A 23,518-nucleotide genomic window follows, 5' to 3' on the forward strand; every position below is an offset into this window, starting at 1 on the left:
TAACTACCCCACTGCAGTTCCTTGCTTAGTCACTAGTGATTAGTATCTGAAAGAGTCATAAAGTAATAAAGGAATAAAGCCTTGGAAAGAATCCTCATCGTCTGTGTCTTGAGTTGGCTGTCGGAAGGGACTGCAAGAGGCAGCTAGGGTGCTCCTGACAGCTATCATGGCTCAGCGAAGAGACGCAAATGGCGGCCGCTACACCGGCCGCCATTTGTGTCTGCAGACCTGCCACAGCCAGATGCCCGGCTGCAAATGTACCCGGGAGCGCAGCCGGCCGGGGAGGATTCCGGGGGAAGGGACGGAATGCCTCCCCCACCACTGCGGATGCCACTTATGAAACAGGTAAGTGGTTTTGTACATCCCTAAAGCTGCCTTATACTGACTCAGACCATTAGTCCATCTAGTCCAGCATTGTCATCAGCTCTCCAAAGTTTCAGGCAGGAGTTTTTCCAACCCCTACCTGGAGATGTCAGGGACTGAACCTGAGACCTTCTGCATGCAAAACAGGTGCTGCTCAAGCACTGAACTAGGGCCACTCCCCAGTACGCATGTCCTGCCCTCTCTCTCCTGATGATGTTAATTGTGTGGAAAGAAGAAAGCCCCCCAAAGGCTACTAAGTCAATAGAGGACTGTAGCCTCAGCCTGCAGTTCTACTCACACTTACTTGGGAGTGAGCTCCATTAAAGTCAATGGGACTTACTTCTTAGGAAATATGCAGAGGCTTGCTCTGTTAGTAATTACTGACTGAAAGATAGAATTCTAGTTTCTTTTACTGTGAACTTGACTGATATATGCCTTTGATTTGTTTTGATATTTTGTTCAGCTTACACATTTGTACTACAAAATTCTAACTGTATGTTGGGGCACGGATTCCACCTCTGCCTTGTATTCAGCCTTTTAGGCAAGTTACTTGCCCTTTGTGGCTAGCCACACCTCCCATGGCAGCCATTTTGTGGTGGTACCCAGGACAGTTTCTCAAATGTCAAATGTGCCCACAGGCTCAAAAAGGTTGCTTATCCCTATTCGAATATGTTATTTAAAAAAGAAGTAGAAGCTGCACACTCCATGGTGGCATGATTGATATTATATAGGGCTTTGTATTAAAGGTAGTAATAATATATAGTGTTAATAGCTGGTTTCATTCTCCATGCGTATCAACTCACTGAAATTATTGTTACCACTGACAGCCAATCCCTATATTCAGCAGAATCACATGATATGGCTTTTCCTGGAATTACTCCATTTCAGACTGTGGGTGTGTGAAGGTTTGAGTAGGGATGTCAGAGAATTTTGCCACGAATCTCGGGGAGGCCGAATGCCAGCGCATTCGGCCCCCCAAAATCGGTGGCGAAATGGTCTGCCCCCCCTGTCCCCCCCAGGACGGGACTTACCTTGGGCGAATCTCCCTGGTGGCAGCGGCTCCGGCAGCGGTTCGGCTGCGGTGGCCGGTCTTCTGACCGGCTGCTGCCGCCACCATTTCCAAGTTTAAAAAAAAAAAACGTGATAGGCTACGTAAAGATTTATGTAGCCTATCACGGCTAGATTTTTAAAAAATACCGTGATAGGCTACGTAAAAGTTTATGTAGCCTATCACGGCTGAGTTAAAAAAAAAAAACACCACGTGTACGCAAATGGCGGTGCCCATGGGCGCTGCCATTTGTGTTCCTTATTTTGGCACGTCTAGTCTACATAAACATTTACGTAGACTACAGCGAAAATAAGGGGAATGCAAATAGCGTAGATGCTACGCTATTTGCGTTCCCCTTATTTTCGCCATAGTCTACGTAAACGTTTATGTAGACTAGACATGCCAAAATAAGGAACACAAATGGCAGCGCCCATGGGCGCCGCCATTTGCGTACGTGCAGTTTTTTGTGTTTTTTTAACTCAGCCGTGATAGGCTACGTAAACATTTACGTAGCCTATCACAGCTGACTGCAGGGACGCAAACGGCAGTGGCTACGGCCGCTGCCATTTGCAGGCCCGGCCGGCCAGGATTCGCGGCAGGAGGGACGGGGCGCCTCCCACCCGGCCAGAATTTCGGGGGGGGGGAGGAACAGAGCGCCTCCCCCCCACCGCGAATCAAATTTCGTAAAAGGTAAGTGACTTTTGTACATCCCTAGGTTTGAGGCCTACAGAGGCAAAGGGGAAAAGGGTCAGGCTTAGAGGTCTGGCATTTTCTGTTGGGAGGGGGTGACCCTGAGAAGAGTAGTTTCATTTTTCTGGTTAAGTGTCAGTTTCATTTCTTCACTTAAGTTTCATTTTTTCAGGTTTGAAGCACTCTTTTCTGTTCTGAGAGAGTATATATATATATATATATATATACACACACACACACACCCTCATATATATATAGAGAGAGAGAGAGAGAGAGAGAGAGAGAGAGAGAGTGCTTGTAAGAGAACAGACAGCCAGAGCCTGAAGTGAGAGCAGAGTCTGAAGAGTGAACAGGAAGAAGCAGCCTACAAAAGTCTAAGGATAGCTAGGGTAAAGGAACTTGCATTTTGCAAATTTTATTTTCTTTTAATGCCTTCTGTATCACTCTGCTCTTTTGTGTAAATACCTTTAGTTGTGATTTGCTAGCTTCAAATCTACTAGTAAAGGGTTGTGGTTAAAACCTGTTTCTAGAGTGTCAGTCATCCCACACCCACAGCCTAAACCCCAGGTTACTGGAAAGGGGAAAATTTGAAAGAAGGAAGGTGGGACTCTTAAGGTTGCAAGAGATCCTTAAGGAGTTGCTCAGGGGGTCCAGGTCATAAGGAGAACCTTGACAGGGTGAGTGGATTTTTTTTTTTTTTAATGTGCCACAACAAAAAGAAGACAAAAAACAACCACCATCACCACCCCTGATCTTCCAGCAATTGGAACACTTGTTTCTATGACAGCCTCCCTCATAGGCTAGTTTTCTGTATGTGGGGAGATGCAATTTGGTCTTTTGGGATGGAGGAAGATTAACAGTCCAGGAACAGTTGTATTATGTGATTCGCCTGCATGCCTTTATCTGCTCTGAGCTCCATATGAGAAGGGGGGAAAGTGCTTTTTAATCCAGTTTGACATAGCTCTGAACAAACGGCCCTCATTTTGGTGCCATTAGGCTTACTTATCTAGGCTTTGGCACAAGTATAGCCTTCTGGTATCTCTAAGATGAATTACCACACTGCCGGCCTAACAGGTTACTGCAAATCACATTCTGTAATTAAACTTGCAGTTTTCCATTCATTTCTCAGTTTAAGTTACCTGGTGGTAAATTGAGAGAGTAAGGATATCCAGCAGGTGATACTTTCTTTTAAAAGCATAAATACTTTGTGCTGAAATACAAAATGGAGTAATCTCACCGGGAAATTGTTAAAGTGTCATTATCATCACCATATTCAGCACTATAATCCAGCTGATGTACCAGTTGTTTAAAAGTTTTGACTTTATTTAACTCTTGGCAATGGGACTAAGTGAGATGCAGGGTTTTTTGTGTGGGTGTGAAATGCAGTCTGGCAAACTCCTTCAGCCCACCTGTTCTCATGCATGTGCTCAAACCTCTTTTTTCTAAACTGTCTGTTTACAATGAAAAGTGATATGTTGTAATCTGTTTGTTTGCAGGATGTAGTATAATGGTTCTTGATATGAATACTCATTACATGGAAGAAGAAAGCAAATATGCTAGTTTAACAGGATTTTAAGATGCAGCACGATATTAAGCAGATGTGTTGAAGAGAAAGAGAAGGCTCGAAGGACAGGGTAAATTAATCCCATCCTATGGAAGGGATTGTAGACTTTTCTCTTACCTACACCATCTGTCTGAAAAGCTAACAGGATAATTTAAAAAAAAGAAGAAGTTGAGGGATACAGGTTAATTAGAGAAGCGATGCATGTGTGAGCCAGGGTGGTGTAGTGGCAAGAGTGTTGGACTAGGAGCTGGGAGATCCGGGTTCTAGTCCCCACTCGGCCATGGAAGCTCACTGGGTGACTTTGGGCCAGTCACACACTCTCAGCCCAACCTACCTCACAGGGTTGTTGTTGTGAGGATAAAATGGAGAGGAGGAGGAAAATGTAAGCTGCCTTGGGTTCCTTGCAAGAGGAAAAAAGGTGGGCTATAAGTGCAAAAATGAATAAATAAACGTCTGAACCTAATCCATGCAGCAATTCATAAATGCCCAGGTGTGCTGTGTATACACAGCAAGATACTATATCCGAATGTGTATATAATATAAGACATACTATGGGCACCGCTTAAAAACAGGTTCAGTTGTACTACATTGGAATGGCAGTGCCAGGAACTGAGGGCAAGTGTGGTGCCTTGAAGGGGTGGGTTTAGCACCCCAACAAAATCGGCTCCTGCACTCTAAACAATTTTGAGACATAATCCAGTACATTCAGCTGGCACCGCTTCTATTGGCCTGGAGCTGTACTGATAGGAAAGTCATGGCCTGATAAATTGCCCATTGTCATACAGTTTTTAAAAATGCAGGAGCTTCTCAGGAAGCAAGAAGAGTCTGTATATAGTGCAAAGGTAGCTAGGCCATAATACAGTATGCATCTGCTAGAAAAATTATATCCCTGAACAATTTTCCTACAACCATTATTTAAGCACCTTCCTCAACAGAATGTTCTTTTTCCAGAACAAAATGACAAGATTGTATATTTAGGCTACAATCCTATATCATGGAGTAAGCCCCATGGAGTTCAATGGGACTCTTGAGCAGACTTGTGTAGGATTGCACTGTTAGGCTACAATCATTGACACACTCACCTGGGAGTAAGTCTCACTGAACTTAATGGGATTGGCTTCTGAGCAGATGTATATAGGATTCCACTGACAGTCAGTAAAGCACCAAGATCCATCAGGTGAGGAAAGTTTAGGTCCTAGCGAGAGACATCTTTTGGTCACATCACAAAGCTGGTGACAAAGGACCCTGAGGATTTTGCTAATAGTAGAGAAAATCCCTCCTTTTGGAAAACTTTTTTTTCAAGCCTTATCTTGAAGGTTATAACCGAAGTAATACTCAATGTATTGGCAGTGATATCCTGATAATCAATCGTTGTCTTTCCACAGTGATTCAGTAACACCTGATCCAATTTACAGAGCCATTTCTAATATGAATTTTAAGAGGGTACAAGCAAATGTAACTCTTCCACAAGAGTTTAACCTACCTAACAGTGCAATCCTATGCATGTCTACTCGGAACCATGCACCATTGAGCTCAATGGGGCTTACTCCCAGTTAAGTGGGTATAGGATTGCAGCCTACAATACCATAGGAAATGTTCCTCAGTTTACTTTGTTTCCAGTATCAGAGGAATTCCCTTGTTTCCCCTCCTGGACACCTGATTGGTACTATCATGTCTGTCTGTCTGTCTGTCTATCAGAGCTCTGGGCAAGCAGTCAGAGCACCTGGACTGGGGGTGGTGGAATGAGGCATGAGTTCAGTGCTGATTTGCACATAGTTCCTTATACCCCAAGGGATACATATTTAGGAGCCTGCCTATGTGCCAGTATCATCACTCCTAGCAGAATCGGTGCAATACAGAATAAAACAAACTGGCAGGACAATACATAGCGAAGTATCAAATGCTCAGATCCACAATGACAATGCAAGGAAGGGGAGAACGTGATAGATATGTATAGAATTAAGCAAGACACAGAGAAATCAAGACACAGTGTATAAGGAGACGTTTCTCTCATTTTCTCATAAGATTAGGAGTTGGAGTTATCCCATGCAGCTAAATGGTGGAAGATTTAGGACAGACAAACAGAAGTGCTTCTTCACACAGCTCCTAGTTAAACTATTAAATTTGCTACCATGAGATGTGGTGATAGCCATCAACTTTGATGGCTTTAAAGGGGGATTAGACTTAGTCATGGAGGATAAGGCTATCAATGGTTACTGGTCATCATGGCTATGTATTACCACCAGAATCAGGGTCAGTGGGCGTCTCAGTACCAGTTGTTGGGGAAACATGAGTGGGGGAGGGTGCTATTCCACTCATGTTCTACTTGTGAGTCATCTGGTTGGCTGAAGTGGAAACAGAATGCTGGGCTAGATAGTCCTTTCACAACTCTTCTTATGTTCTCAAGTCATCAAAATTATTTTTTATGGAAGTAGAGATCTGCAGACAAGTGGTCTATAATCATCCAAAAATGCACCCGGAGTAATGGGAAGTGGCTCACGTGTGTTAATTTGCATTAAGTTATCTTGAATTTGTACTCTAAAAATAACCATGGCCCAGTATTCCCATTTTCCACATGTTCTAATAGCATTCATTAATCCCTTAGATGCATTTAACATTTAAAATCTAAATTAAAGTCATCACATGGCTCCTATTTTAAAGGTGCAAATGTCAAAATTTGTATTATTCAGACTTTCACTGATTGAGACAAAATCATGATAAGCTCAGGAGAAAAAGAATGCATGAGTTTCATATTGACTTCTAGCGAGTGTAAGTAATAAAAAGGTTGTTTGCCCTAGTGTCACAGAATAAGTACACGAACCTCTTCTCAGTGGTCTCCTTCAAGAAGTGTGTGTGTGTGTGGGGGGGGATATTTCATTGAAAATTATAAACTTTCCTAATATTTCCCATTGAAGATTAATAAACTTCTTTCAAAACTTATATCTAATTTATGTGACTTTAAGGGTCATGCTTTAATAACAATGATGAAACACGATTATTACTTCCTAATGCTGAAATTACAATTTTTTACATTGTAATTTTTTTCCCGCTATGCACCCTGTGGCACTGGCATCTTTATCACTCCATGTGTTTCTAGTTTTAAAACCTTTACCCCCTACTGTTTGAAAAATACTTCTCATTTTCATCCCCTATGGAGTACAGAAATCCCTAAAGGCAAACCATTAGTGATCTTTCTGCCTTTTCCCAAACACTTATTATGATCACCAGTGTTGCCTTCCACTGCCTCATTGGCTTTTGGTAAAGTATGCAAATGAGATGTTCAAAATACACACTTTTTGCAACTGTGCAAGTTCATACTGATTTATAAAATGGGCAGGCTATTAAAGTGACTGAAAATGTCAGCAAGATTTATGCATGGGTGACAAATTGTATTGGAAAATGTTCCTTTCTAACAGTCTGCTCTAGTTTTTCTTTCCTCTTCGAAACAATTCAAATATTCTACGCAATGCCCCCCTCCTTCAATTTCAAAACATAGTTTTGACAGTGCCTTTTTTTAAAGGAAAATAAACAACGCTCGCCCCGAGTCATATCAATACAATATTATAATGTAAAACAGACATTGTTTTCCTCTGTACTTATTGTTTTCAAAAGTCCTGTGAAGTTGGTTCACTACATTTAGCATTTTATCAAATACCGTGATCAGTGATTAATTTTGTTTCATCAACTAAAGTAAAATATGTGAACTTTACTTAGGTTGAAAGGTAATATTTCTAAATTCCCAAAGCCCGGGCAAGCTAATGGGAGAATTTGACTTTAACACAACTGTAAAATAAACCTATGAGGCATGGGCAGGCTATAAATCTAAAGAAAAAAAATAAATGTAGACACACAGATGTCCACATTATTTGTTTTCGAGGATAACAGCATCTGACCCTGTAGTCTAATACATGGGACACACTCTCTGAGTCTCATCTTCAAAGTACAAGTTTACTACTTAAATAATTTTAGAAGTTTAAAATGGCATGGCTTGTGATCCAGCAAACTACGCATACAGTCGGGCTCCACTGTTGGCATGCAAAGAACCATGAGTTCAAGGCTGCTCCCTGACCCACAAAGGTCTTTACTTGATGGATCATGACCACAGTGTGTGTGGGCATGCATCCATGAATCCATTTGTGTTCCTTATTGTTGTAAGTGAAGGTAAAGTTGGTTGAGCTTCCTCGCTGTACGTTAAAAGAGACAATTCCATTTTCATCTGGTCTAGGGATGAAAGGGCACTCTGTGTGTGTGTACATGCATCCATGCATGTGTGTACCATGACTGGTATATTTGAAGAAATGGAGAAAATCTGGGTCACGCAGCACTACAGATTTTATATTTCATAGACATGAACAGCCTCCAAATACTTAAGAAATGTTAACCACATACACCACAAACTCTTAATCATCCCACAGAGCTGTTATAACAAGACACACTTCCTGTACAAGAGAGGTTAGAAGAAGATTTAGCACTTCGATAATAAGTTCCTGCTGTTAGGGATGGACGGAACACTTACCTTCCATTCCATTCTGTTTCTGCTGGGGGGGAGGCACTCCGTCCCTCCCGCCGGAATCCTCGATGGGGGGGAGGCGATCCGGTCCTCCCCCCCCCCGGAATCCTGCTCGGCCGGCTCTGCTCTGCGGCCAAGCCGCGGAGCTGCCGGCTGGCTCCAGCTGCCTGCAGCCAGACATCCGGCCGCTGGGCAGCCCTGCAGGGACGCAAATGGCGGCTGTTGTAGCCACCGCCATTTGCGTCCCTGTATTTAGCCGTGATAGGCTACGTAAATATTTACGTAACCTATCACAGCAGGGGGGGAAAGCCCAGCATACGCAAATGGTGGTAGCCGCCGCCATTTGCGTACACTGAGTTTTTTCCCCCCTGCCATGATAGGCTACGTAAATACTTACGTAGCCTATCACGGCCTCCACAGGGACGCAAATGGCGTCCCTCCATTAGCCGTGATAGGCTACGTAAGTATTTCCGTAGCCTATCATGGCAAAAGGCAGCCACGCAAATGGTGGCCGCTATGACAGCCGCCATTTGCCACCACAGCAGCCTGGCAGCGACCGGGGGACCAGCTGGAGCCACCGCTGCATCCACCGCCACATCTGCCACCAGGTAAGCTCCATCCCAGGGGAATTCTGCAGGGTGGCGGGGGGGGCAGAGGTAATTCTGCCACAGATTCCGGGTGGAACTGGAGTCCATGGCAGACTTCTCTGACATCCCTACTCAGTATAAGGTGGCTTGATATGTTCTGGTTTCTCTTTACTTCTGGTCTCTACTTAACAGGAAACTGTACATTTTGCTTAAGCCTGGAGACAGACGTGGGTAACTGCTGGATTTTATATTAGTTGAAATGGGGGATCAGTCATTATGTCTTTCTTTGACCAAGCAATCCTAAGTGCAACCTGAGACTTCCATAACACCGAGTACAGCCTAATCCCATTAAACCAGGGGTGGGCAACTTGTGGCCCTCCAGATGTTCTGGCCTACAACTCCCATCAGTTGTATACTTTGCTGACATAGCCAGTGGTAAGGGATGTTGCAAATTGTGAGTCAAAACAACTGGAAGGCCATACACTGCCCACCCTGCATGAAATCTTTTATCTCCTCCTACACTCTATTTTAAGACTGTGAATAATGTAGACTCTATGGCAACAACATCAAGCTAGCTTCTTTCTTTCATCCCTAGCTTCTGCTTTTTTTTTTTTTTTTTTTTAGTATACAGCATGATACAGAGAAAACTGTAGATTTTCATGTTTTCCTCCCTTTTGGACCAACATGGCTTGCTTTTGTGTATCTTGGAGAATACAGTTATAATTAGTGTTGTGCCAAAATTTTGTCCCACTTTTTTTCAACCATTCTCATTCAATTTGATAGAAAAGAAACTGCTTTCGAAAAGAAATTCAAAGGAGAAGAATATTTCAGAAAAAAACTATCATGGGTTGTGTTTGGATTTCTGGTGCTTACTTTACTTAGGAAGTGGCTGGGGTATATTTGCAAGTGTCTTTCATCATCTAATCATCTCTCCTATAGCCTCCTTGGCTTCTTGCATTTCAATTAAGGCCCAGAGGAAGACATCATGAGGTAAGTCCCCCCATGGGGCTTTTTTCAGATCAGGAAGCACAGGCAGCCTGGGAGGCTGCAGAGCAATGAAGTAATGTGTAATAGAAAAAAAACACACACAGCCACCTCAGCCACTTTGCAGTGATTAGGTAAGCTCAAAAACATCACAAAAATACATTATTTACATTATGAAAGACCCTGTGACTGAGGGAGAAAAATGGAAGCCTCTTTCATGGGGGAAGAAACCATTCAAGAATTTGGAGGACACGTTTAGGAACAGCACTAGCCCCATCTCTTCCCTGGAGCTCAACACAAAACTATCCCCCTCACACTTGCATTGTGGTGGATGCAAAATGGAGGCCAGCTTGCTAACACAGTTGATACTGTTGCCACCTGCAGTGGCAGCACAAAATATCCCAGAAACCTTTAGGAAAACTGTGCTACAAGTCCTGCCACTGGTGAGCACTACCTGTGAGAAAATTAGTAAGATTTATTTTCTCTTTCAGACAGTACTTTATTACTTTATACTCTTCACACAGAAGGCATTACTGTTTTTAATTAGTCCTTTCAACAAAAACAGCATTTTGTTGTTCAGTCGTGTCCGACTCTTCGTGACCCCATGGACCATAGCACGCCAGGCCTTCCTGTCCTGCGCTCTCTCCCAGAGCGTGCTCAAGTTCATATTCATTGCATCCGTGATGCTATCTAGCCATCTCATCCTCTGCCGTCCCCTTCTCCTTTTGCCTTCAGTCTTTCCCAGCATCAGGGTCTTTTCAAGGAGCAAGCGTCTTTTAATTTCATGGCTACAGTCACCGTCTGCGGTGATCTTGGAGCCCAAGAAAGTAAAATCTGTCACTGCTTCCATTTCTTCCCCTTCTATATGCCAGGAAGTGATAGGGCCAGATGCCATGATCTTAGTTTTTTTAATGTTGAGTTTCAAACCAGCTTTTGCACTCTCCTCTTTCACCCTCAACAAGAGGCTCTTGAGATCCTCTTCGCTTTCTGCCATTAGGGTGGTATCGTCTGCATATCGGAGGTTGTTGATAATTCTCCCGGCAATCTTAATTCCGATCTCTGATTCATCCAACCCGGCATTTCTCATGATGTACTCTGCATATAAGTTAAATAAGCAGGGTGACAATATGCAGCCTTGTCGTACTCCTTTCCCAATTTTGAACCAATCGGTTGTTCCATCTCTGGTTCTTACTGTTGCTTCTTGACCCTCGTACAGGTTTCTCAGGAGACAGGTAAGGTGGTCTGGTACTCCCATCACTTTAAGAATTTGCCACAGTTTGTTGTGATCCACACAATCAAAGGCTTTAGCGTAGTCAATGAAGCAGAAATAGATGTTTTTCTGGAATTCTCTTGCTTTCTCCATGATGCAGCATGCAGGCCAAGAATAGAACATGATTCGAAAAAAAGGGCAAAGATTAGGAGCAGAGATTAAGTTGCATTTACAGCCAAAATGGTAAAGGATTATAGCAGTGGTGTGAAACTTGTGGCCCTCCACATGTTTTGGCCTACAACTCCCATCATCCCTCACCATTGGCTATGCTGGTGTCAGGAGCACCCTAGCTGCCTCTTGCAGTCCCCTCCAATAGCCAACTCAGGACACAGACGACGAGGATTCTTTCCAAGGCTTTATTCCTTCATTACTTTATGACTCTTTCAGATACTAATCACTAGCGACTAAGCAAGGAACAGCACTGGGGAAAGATAGCAGAGTAGCCTAAGCTCCAGGTAAGGCAGTTGGTCCCCATTTGAAGGAGAACCACGGGAAGACTTTGAACCTATGGGCTATGGAGAGATCCTCCCTCTTTCCCTTGGGTCCTCGGGACACGACTGTTGTTTGAGTGCCAAACGAGCAGAGTGCCTGCTTTCGACGCCCTCCGTCTGTCGTTGCTCCCTGCATCTGCACCGAGCATCCAGCAAGCCCCCTTCCAGTGCTCTCTCACTGCCAGGGTCACTATCTATCCCAGGAATGCTGGCAGGAGGAATCTCTGCCAGCTGCTGTGCTTGTGAGAGATGGCGAGCTCCTCTCCCACGGATTGCTGTTCCTCCTCAGAATCAGAACTGCTCTAGGGCTCTATGGGATCAGTTTCCACCCTGACATCTGGCTAGATCTGATAGGAGCTGTAGGCCAAACATCTGGAAGACACAAATTGCCTGCCACTGGATTATAGGCTCCTCAGGCTTCTTTCTACACACAGTTTCTGTCTCATGACAGGGGATCAGGTGCTATATTTTCACAGAGCTACAGGAATATTATATTATAGGTCAGGCTATCCGTGATGCTTATCAAGCCAAATAGTGACTCCATTGCAGTGTATATACGGTAAGCTGTTTCTCTCAATCGCAAATTCTCTTCCCGTTTCCAGTGGCCTGCACCCAAATTAGAAATGTTGTAAAAGTTATTATATAATCTTCTGGACGAAAAAACTTCAGTACTAGAAGCCTAATTCTACTTTTTATATTCAGATCAGTCAGTACCCAGTACTATTACTGCTCTGATTTTGCTAATTAGTTCATTAAGTTGCATAATAATTGGTTTACTGCCACCCACCCCTTTATGAAGCTAGAATTGTGGAAATAAAATTGATTTAGGGCCTTATTCTGATCCATTATGCTTACTCTCTCATATATCCTGGTGTTTGTTGTACGTTTATTCCCTACCCTGCATTTCCCTGGTCTGAGATCTGCATATTATACCAAGTGTTTCTTCTCCCCCTCCCTATTTTTTTAACTTAAAATGCATGGACATACTCTGGTTTATATAGGTTGTTTAAAGATGTGGATTTTATACAAAACATATAAGCACTGTTATGGAGGGAAAACATCTGCTGCTCACCTTAGGAGGTAATGATAAAACCCAAAGAGTATAAGATATGTTAAGCGGGCCCTATTCTCCCCTAGCCGTTCCTGTTGAATAGTTGATGTGTGTAACTGCTTGATTCCAAACTGAATAATGCAGCAGACTGCTGGCCCAAAAGGTTTAAATGTGTAGACAGAGGCCAGGGATGACTGGACATGGATAGCAAATGCTAACAGTCCAACTGTCCTTCCCATTGGTATATCCTCATTTTACTTATGGGAAATAAAAGGTAACTGTGCTCATGTTTCTATGCTAAAGAAACCACTTGGAAGGAAACTTTTCACAATTCAATATTCTCCAGTACAACTGGTGGAATCTCCTGCAAGAATTGACTGTCCTGTAAAGCAGTGATGCAGATCCTCTAGTCCACAGGCCTAATCCAGCCTGCACAGGTTCTGCATCTGCCCATGGAGGGTCCTTGGGTTCCTCCAAGGGGCAGAGCCCCACCACCACCAATCTAAGCTCAGCAATAACAGCAGGGATACTGGTGGCAGGGGATATGGCCAGTGCTGGGAGGAGAGGCTGCTCTTCCGAGTGACCCTGCCCCTGCCAAGTCCTGTTCTCTGTGCTGAGAGGAGGCATGAAATTCCATGCCTCTCTCAATCCTGTGAAAGACAAAAATGGGTGAGGAGAGGGAGATGACATCAGTGGGCATGGGCACACCCAGTGACATCTTCTTGCCTACAGAGAACTGGGCCCAGCAGGGAGAGGGGATTCAATTCCCTCACTGCATATGTGTTCTGCACCTCTGCTATAAAGCTCTCACAGTTGAGTCCCATGATATGCATGGCAGTGAAGGTACAGATTCCAATCAACTAGATGACTTAAAAGAATCAGATGTGTCTACAGAATTACAATGGGTGGAATCCAGTTATGTTCTCCCACTGATGGAGCTGTTTCCATCAGTGGAAACAGGAGGTGGGTGCACCCTCAAAATATGCTCCAGATGGTTGGTGGATCCTCTGGAGAAGAATTTGGGGTGCAGGGGCCTGCAGGGTAGAGGAGGCTTCTGCTCATGCAACTTTGGATTCCACCTTAGGGGAAGAAATATGCAGGCAAAGAAGAAGTATATCGTCTTGCATATATACTATTCTCTGCCTTCCCTCATACCCTCTGACCAAAAATCTGATGGTGCTTTTTCAGCAAGTAATCACTAAGACAGCCTAAATGCAAAATGTTATTACAATGAATATAAGATGCCAAACAAGTGATTTGATTGAGGTTTATAAAACTCAATGCAGTGTTCTAAAAACAAGTCAAAGCCATACCCTCTGAGCATGGGCTTATGGAAGTCAGTCTCTTTCTCCCACCTTTTTTTCTTTTTCAACACAATCCTGTATGCCCAATCTTTCCTGAGTTCAGGATCTAGTGGAGAAATGTATTTGTGAGCCATTGGTAAACCACCACTAGATGGATACACTATGCTGCAATTTCTGTGATTGCAGAAACCTTCATTGGCAGTCTAAGAACAGATCATTCTGACTGATGAATAAAGGGCTGTTCTAAAAACATAACCATCCCAGCCCCTGGGGATTTAAATGGAAACATCTAAGTAATGAAAGCAGCGGGTAAACTCAGTAACATCTGGCATGGGAGAAAAGACCTTAAGTTTGTTGACTTTTTCCCCTCAGAGTCAAGTGAAGTTCCTCTTTTGCTAGGTTGATGCACCGGAATAGTTCCCTGAATGCTTTTCAGTGCCTGCCTGGCCATAGATGGGCTTGGTTAAAACAAAAACAGAGTCATATCATAGGAAAGTTCCTACTTTTCACACACACACACACACACACAGAGAGAGAGAGAGAGAGAGAGAGAAAGGGGGAGAGAAAGGGAGAGAGAGAGAGAAAGGGAGAGAGAGAGGGAGGGAGAGGGAGGGAGTATGGGAGAGAGAGAAAGGGAGAGAGAGAGAGAGAGAAAGGGGAGAGGGGGAGAGAGGGGGAGAGAGAGACAGAAAGGGGGAGAGAGAGACAGAAAGGGGGGGAGAGAGGGAGAGAGAGAGAAAGGGGGAAGAGAGAGAAAGGGAGGGAGAGAGAAAGGAAGAGAGACGGGGAGAGAGAGAGAGAAAGAGAGAGCTCTATTGAATGTTGTGCAAATGCACCTCAACATCTGTACAGGATTTCCCTTTCCTTTCCTTCCCTGTGCACCTCCCAAACCTCCAGAGAAGATTTGTGGAGGGGAGCTGCACAGGGAGGAAGAATCTGCCAGGAGTGTCTGTTACACAACTGTTTCACAACATAAAAAATTAAGTGCATAATTAATATCACTTTATCTATAGACTGTTATGTTCGCAGTATCACCTTCTTAATACATGTAACACAACATAGGATGAATCTACACATAGTAGTTATACCATTATCATATACCATTATCATAACCATTGGTGCCCACTGGTGTCATGTGTACCAATAGTTATGATAACAGTATGATAACGGCATAACTGCTCTGTGTAGATTCAGCCTATGGTGCCAATAGATAATGCAAAGTTACAGAAGCCAATTCCCTTAGAGCTTTCTAATGCTGTTTTTAATGCTGTTTTTAATGGTTTCTTGTAAGCATCTAAGTCCTTCTATCTGAGTGCTGTTTGCCAATGTATCTTTTTGCTAAATTACAGGATGTCAGACATGCTTCATGAGCAGTTTTCAGGGTCATGTAACATTTATATTCTGGTGAAGCAGATATAAGTGTTATTCTGACACCACTGTATATAGTAGGGTATGTTCTAGCTGAGAAGCAGCGAGGATTGGTTTTAGTCACTTCTGTATGTTCAAAACATGACATTTATTTAGCATGCCACCCAAAGCAGAGGGCTGGTGTGGGATAGTAGACAGAGTGCTGGCTTTGAAGGTTTGAATCATGGTGGACAAGCATTGCTGATTTCTTTAAGAAAAACAGAGTTAAAATTGGTATTGTTAAAAAAAAAAAGTAGGACATTTCTATTTATTATATATATTTCTAGAGCTACCAGATCAATATTTTTAAACAATGAACAGCAGAAGAATATGTTTAATCTGTGGACTTCCACTGAGTTGGTATGATCCGAGCATCTTTTATAGGTGTATCTTATCTTCTGTGAGCTGATCTAAAGGACAGCCATTTGAAAGTGAAGATGTGTATCACCATGGTCTAATGCAGGGGTAGGCAGAATGCAGATCTCCAGAAGTTTTGGACTTCAACTCCTTAAAGTCCCTGCCAACATGGGCAATGGCCAGGAATGCTGGGAGTTGAAGGCCAAAACATCTGGATATCTACTTTCTACCCACCCCTGGTCCAATAGACTGAAACTAAGTCTGCAAAGCTACCTTCTTTATGTTGGTTACCTCCTCTTGTCATATAGGACTTTGTTCCACATCAACCATCTGTTGAACTTTTTTAAGAACTGAGATTTATGTTGGTAAAATCATGGAGCTCTAGGGCTGATTAATACAACTGCTGCACCCACAGATATTATTTTCCTTTAACTTCCTGTAGGCACCTTGTTCAGGCTGAGAGTTGTCTTGCCCTGCTCCAGACGAGAGGTTGACTATTTTGTGTGCCATTGCAAAGCCACTGCAGTCAAAAGACAGCACAAGGTAGGCTAGTTTTAAATAACAATAGAGATTAATATTCAATTCTATTAATGTTCCATTGCATGCTGCGTTCTAAGTCTTTATTTGGTATTCCACGTTCCCTGTTGCCCAAACGATTGGAAGATACTTTACAATCAGACACACACACACACACACACACACCGCCTAATAATAACAACAACAGGAAGAGCACTGAAGGCCAGATGCTACCAAGAAACGTTTCCACCTAAAACATGACTGTCTGTGTTAATTAAAGCTAGCTTGGGTAAAAAGCAGTCACTCCATGGCTTGTTAGATCTAGACCGAACATGAACTCCAGCAAAGCATTCCCATACCTGCATGGGATGCCATCTTGACAAGAACCAAGATAGCCTGCTTAGCAGGAGCCAACAAGACCTGAAAAAAGTAGTCACTGCAAGGCTGGTGTTAATGTAACATCTTCTACAGCATACCAGAATTCTTCCATAGATGAACCTTTATGTTGGGCATGAATTCCCAAATTACTTGTACCATTAAGCTTTAGCACAACCCCATAAGTAACTCTCTGTTTCGAAACAGAAGTAACATGAAACTAAAGTCCAGCAAATATTTAACTATTAGCCAGGGATAAGTAGGCAAACACAATCCTTAATCAAATATTTGCCAACTAGAAATGCAATGCTACGTGATTTATTCATATTCTGAAAAATAAATTAAAAAACCCTCCATTTATTTTACCACAATTTTAAATATAAAAATGAAGAGGGAGGGGTAGGAAAAACTGTCTTGAAAGCATTAACTGAATTGATATTATTGGTAAGAGCTTAAAAAATAAATATATACCTCACAGTAGCATTATATTTATTGCGCTTAATTTAACAAATTATTGCAGGAACAACATCGACAGCATTTTCCCTGTAAAATTATTATACTTAAATGAACTTTTGACAATGTATTAATTACAAGGACATGACCACATTTATTCTGCTGATCCAGTAATTACATGCATTAAAGAAATATTTATCAACGGACCATGTAGCATACTTGGGTAGTGTGGGGGAGGGGGAGGCAAGGTTTCCTTGCCAAGTTGTGTTTTCTTTCTCCAAGGATTTCTTTACTGCTTAAGAAGCCTCTTTTGAACTTTTCGCCATCAACATGTGAAGGAAATGCAGAGGCGTAGCATATTGTTTTTAAGTTCCAAATAAATAACAGTTCCTGGGGACCAGACATTTCAGACTGTATAGGACACGGCTTGCTCTGCCGAAGTCTATGGAACTACAGTGTCAGAGGATCACAGCAAGTAAGTAAGTATGAATTAAATGTTTAACAGAGACGTGAAAGGATATTTGAAGGCTCCATCTGGAAACCTACATCATGTTGTGTGACAAGCTCTTTCTTTGTGATTATCTAACAACTCAAACACCAACATTGCTTAAAATATGGGCAGTATCCTATTGTGCCCGTGTGCCAGAGGGAGTGACCATGCGCACAATGGGGCTTTTATAATTTTACAAGCAATCCGAAATGAGAAGTGCTTGTTCCCAGAATGAAGCAGGTCAGCAGAGGTCCCAAAAGGGAGCTCCACTGGCCTGGCCTGTTGGGAAATGAGTATTTCCACACCTTTTCAGGGTTACAATTAGAGCTGCAAAAGCCCCTTTACACCAGTGGTCGTGCAAAAGGAACAGTGGAAGTGCAGCGGTGGTATTGGATACTGCCCTATGTCTTTAATGAGATGCAGGGCTTGTGGCCATTAAAAACAAAAATCCTGCATTTTCTTAAACCCTTCTCCAACCATCAATGGTTTGTTGGTCTCCCATCTTTGTGCAGCTTCCCCACCCCCCATTCTAAAAGGTTGAAATGCATCCCCTACAGCTTGGTTACTGGCAGTAAGAGCTTTAAGCTAAAATATCTAGACACTAGACGTGCCAAAATAAGGAACGCAAATGGTGGCGCCCATGGGCCGCCGCCATTTGCGTACACGCTTTTTTTTCCCCAAAGTCACCCGTGATAGGCTATGTGATGATTTACATAGCCTATCACGGCTGACTTTGGAAATCTAGCCGTGATAGGCTACGTAAATCGTCACGTAGCCTATCACGGGGTCTTTTTTTTTTTTTTTACTTTTTGTTTCGCGGCCGGGGAGACGGGGCGCTTCTCCCCAGCCTGAATTTCGGCCGGGTGAGGCAGGAAGCCTCCCCCCCTTCGCCTGAACTTCGGGGGGGGGGAAGCGAAGTGCCTCCCCCCACTGCGAAGCCAAGCTGCGAAAAGGTAAGTGACTTTCGTACATCCCTAACTGTACCTGTCTGCCATATAGCTGTTAAAAAAGAGGAGCAACCCTAATTCGGCATCACAAAAATGGTTGAATACATAGGGATTCAAAGGCATACTTTAAAGAGCTAGTAGCCCCCTGGACTGCAAGGAGGTCAAATCAGTCAGTCCTAAAGGAAATCAACCCTGAGTGCTCATTGGATGGACAGATACTGAAGCTGAAGCTCAAATATTTTGGCCACCTAATGCGAAGAGAAAACTCTCTGGAAAAGACCCTGATGCTGGGAAAGACTGAAGGCAAAAGGAGAAGGGGACGGCAGAGGATGAGATGGCTAGATAGCATCACTGATCATGCAATGAATATGGACTTGAGCATGCTCCGGGAGAGAGCGCAGGACAGGAAGGCCTGGCGTGCTATGGTCCATGGGGTCACGAAGAGTCGGACATGACTTAACGACTGAACAACAACAAGCACACAAAGCCCTGGATGTTATTTTCTGTTACTTTCAGGTAAGGATGAGTGAGAATTTTGTTTCAATTCATTTTTTATAAGAATTTACCAAAGTTTACCGAAGTTTATCATATTTGGGACAAAAATTGAGATTAGAAAAAAATGAATGTGGAAGAAACCAAAACTGAGAGATGTGTCAATCCTGACTCAGGCCTTTGAATTCCTGTTTATTTAGCCATGTTTGTGGTGATTAATCTCTTTCTTTTCTGATAGGCTCTTCATATTTAACATCATAGATATAACCAGGCAGAGACCTTTCCATGCTTGGAATAGCTCTACTATTGAATTTGGATGGTGGTGCTGAGTCAGAAATTCATTTCTGGTAATTTCTGATAAGAATTTACCCAAACTCACAAATTTCTTCATATTCAAATCAGGAAGAACTTGATAATCTAAAAATGTGAATGCAGGAGAAAGCAAAACTTGCAGATCTGGCCATTCTTAGTTTTGGGTCCCCCCACATCCCAATTTTTGAAATCGTGAAAGTCATTCGATCTCATTTATGAAGAAAGTTGCAGAATTTGTTTGTTTGTTTGTTTGTTTATTTCTCTACCGCCCAATAGCCGAAGCTCTTTAAAAATTAATGTTTGGAAGGTTCTCATCAAAAAATGAACTGAATAAAATTCTCACCCAGCCCTACTTGTGATTGATTGAAAGACAGCAGCTCATTCTTTTATACCAGCCACCAGAATAATCCATTGTGATTGGATGAGCATGGTTATTCTTTTGTGAAGCAGGGGAGGGAGAAGGTGCAAAAAACACAAACTTTTTGATAGGGTTCATAAAACAATGCTGCTACTGTTCCTTTATGTGTGATGTTTGCTGCAAACAGAGGTTTTGAAAATCAAATAATAAAGGATACAAGGTGGGACTAAATCAAATGTTGCTGAAAGTTATGCACATGCAGGAAATTACAATCCTATTTGAATATCATGTCGTGTGTCTACTTAGATGTGCATTTTCTGCTATGTTTAAGTTAAACAAAACACTAAATGACTGTGTAGTATGACATCTCATTAATATGTTTCCATTCACATCTGTGCCTTTAGTATAAAAAAATAGGCAGCTCCAGTGATAAGAGATTAGGTCCTTTAATTAGAAACAAATGACAAATGAAATCACTCTTAACCCCATGTGATGCTTTCTAAAACTTCCATCAAAAATTCCTCTTAAAACATTATTAAACACAAGTTCACCAAATCTACTTCCTAGAAAGTGCCATTTAACAAAACTCAGGCAGGATGTTAATACTGGAGGCGAATTACAGGTTGCCAATGCATTTCCTACAAGGGGATTGACAGGGGATCATTTTGTTATGGGGCCACCTCCAGCGTGTTGTGACAACCAGTCATTACACCTCTGAGCACAGCACTCAGCTGTAGGTTTCTACAGGATGCAAATAGCTCCAAATGGGTTCAATTTAGAGAAGGCAGATAATGTATCATTCACTTCTTTAAGGTAGAAGCTTTTAATTTTCAAAGGAAAAAAGAAAGAAAGCAGAGTACATTTCAGTTTCTGATGGGGAGGGGGAAAGAGATCAACTTAACACACTATAGAATGGATGCACAATTTTTAAAAATCTTAAAATAAAAAGCTTAACTTGTCATTTCTCTCTGAATAATATGCATGTATATATTAGCCCTGATGCAACCAAAGTTAGTCACACTTAATTCCTTTGAAATCAGTAGGAGTTAAGTTAGGTGTGACTAACTTGTCATGTTCACCTCAATAGGACTTAACAGTGTGACTAACTTTCACTAGACCAGGACCATGGAATGGGCTGGCAAACATCTACACTTTCTCAGAAGGCCATTATGGTTATCTGTTTACAAATGAAAAGTCTAGTTGACTTGTATTGAACTTATACATGTATAACTAGATGTACGTGGCTACTATGTGCTGCTGGAACCTAATAAACACTGTCAAGAAGCAGCTCATAAGCACCACAGCTCTTTATATGGACTATAAAGCATTTTAGATGCCTAGACCAGGCAACTCCTTCATAGATCACTGCCTTGTTGTGGCGAAGGGGCTTGTGTAACTCAGTGAAGCTAAGCTATGCTGTGCAGGGCCACCCAAGATGGACAGGTCATGGCGGAGAGTTCTGACAAAATGTGGTCCACTGGAGAAGGAAATGGCAACCCACTCCAGTAATCTTCCAAGAAAACCCCATGGAACATATCACAAGGCTAAAAGATATGACGCCAGAAGATGAGCCCCTCAGGTCGGAAGAAGGTGTCCAATAAACTACTGGGGAAGAGCAGAGGGAATTTCCAAGTAGCGCCAGAAAGAGTGAAGCGGCTGGGCCAAAGCCGAAAGGACACTCAGCTGTGGATGTGTCTGGTGGTGAAAAGAAAGTCCGATGATGCAAAGAACAATATTGTTTAGGAACCTGAAATGTAAGATCAATGAATCAAGGTAAGCTGGAGGTGGTCAAACATGAGATGGCAAGATTCAACATCGACATCTTGGGAATCACCAAAATAAAATGGACAAGCATGGGCGAATTTAATTCAGGTGACCATTATATCTACTACTGTGGGCAAGAATCCCTTAGAAGCAATGGAGTAGCACTCAGTCAATAAAAGGGTGGGAAAAGCAGTACTAGGGTACAATCTCAAAAACGATAGAATGATCTCAGTATGAATCTAAGGCAAACCATTCAACATCACAGTAATTCAAGTCTATGCCCCAACCACTGAGGCCAAAGAAGCTGAGGCTGATCAGTTCTATGAAGACCTACAACACCTTCTAGAACTAACACCAAAAAAAGATGTCCTCTTCATCATAGGGGATTGGAATGCTAAAGTAGGAAGTCAAGAAATCACCGGGATAACAGGCAAGCATGGCCTTGGTGTACAAAACAAAGCAGGACAAAGGCTAATAGAGTTTTGCCAAGAGAACACGCTGATCATAGCGAACACTCTTTTCCAATAGCACAAGAGGCGACTCTACACATGGACATCACCAGATGGTCAATATCGAAATCAGATTGATTATGTCCTTTGCAGCCAAAGATGGAGAAGCTCTATACAGTCAGTAAAAACAAGACCTGGAGCTGACTGGGGCTCAGATCATGAGCTGCTTCTTGCAAAATTTCAGCTTAAATTGAGGAACATAGGGAAAACCACTAAACCACTCAGGTATGACCTCAATCATATCCCTTATGAATATACAGTGGAGGTGAGGAATAGATTTCAGGGATTAGACCTGATAGACAGAGTGCCTGAGGAATTATGGACGGAGGTCCGTAACATTGTTCAGGAAGCAGCAACTCAATACATCCCAAAGAAAAAGAAATGCAAGAAAGCAAAGTGGCTGTCTGAGGAGGCTTTACAAGTAGCTGAGGAAAGAAGGGAAGAGAAAAGCAAGGGAGAAAGGGGAAGATATATCCAACTGAATGCAGAGTTCCAGAGAATAGCAAGGAGAGACAAGAAGGCCTTCTTAAATGAACAATGCAAAGAAATCGAGGAAAAAAATAGAATGGGAAAGACTAGAGATCTTTTCAAGAAAATCGGAGATCTCAAGGGAACGTTTTGTGCAAAGACGGGCATGATAAATAGGGATGTCAGTGAATTTCTCCACGAATCTCGGGGAGGCCGACTGCCAGCGCATTCAGCCCCCCGAAATTGGTGGAGAACCGGTCTGCCCCCCCGACCCCCCCCCCGGACGGGACTTACCATGTGCGAATGTCCCTGGCGGCAGCGGCGGTGTGGCAGCGGTGCGGCGGCGGCGGCTGGTCTTCCGACCAGCAGCCGCCGCCGCCATTTCCAAGTTAAAAAAAAACAACAACAACAAACATGATAGGCTATGTGAAAAATTTACGTAGCCTATCACGGCTAGATTTCTTAAAAACACCGTGATAGGCTACGTAAATGTTTATGTAGCCTATCAGGGCCTAGTGAAGAAAAAAAAAACCCGCGCGTACGCAAATGGCGGCGCCCATGGGCACCGCCATTTGCATTCCTTATTTTGGCAAGTGTAGTCTATGTAAACATTTACGTAGACTACGGCGAAAATAAGGGGAACGCAAATAGCGTTCCCCTTATTTTCACCGCAGTCTACATAAATGTTTACGTAGACTATACTTGCCAAAATAAGAAACGCAAATGGCGGCACCCATGGGCGCCGCCATTTGCGTATGTGCGGTTTGTTTGTTTGTTTCACTCAGCCATGATAGGCTACATAAACATTTACGTAGCCTATCACGGCTGACTGTAGGGACACAAATGGCGGCGGCTATGGCCGCCGCCATTTGCATCCCGGCAGGACAGAAGGATTCGCGGCCGGAGGGACGGGGCGCCTCCCCCCCGGCCAGAATTTCAGCGGGGAGGGAGGGGGCACCTCCCCTCCTGGCCAGAATTTCAGGGGATGGGACGGCATGCCTCCCCCCCACCACGAATCAAGCTTCAGGATCAGGTAAGTGACTTTCGTACATCCCTATAAAAGGACAAAAAAGGCAGGGACCTAACAGAAGAAGATGAAATTAAGAAGAGGTGGAAAGAATACACAGAAGAACTATCTAGGAATAGGGATGGACGAAAGGGACTTACCTGGTCCCGCAGCTTGCTTCGTGGGGGGGGGGAGGCGCTTT

The sequence above is a fragment of the Heloderma suspectum genome, chromosome 1 (genome assembly GCF_057233095.1).
Source record: "Heloderma suspectum isolate Gila_16-S chromosome 1, 16-S_ref, whole genome shotgun sequence".
Lineage (NCBI taxonomy): Eukaryota > Metazoa > Chordata > Lepidosauria > Squamata > Helodermatidae > Heloderma > Heloderma suspectum.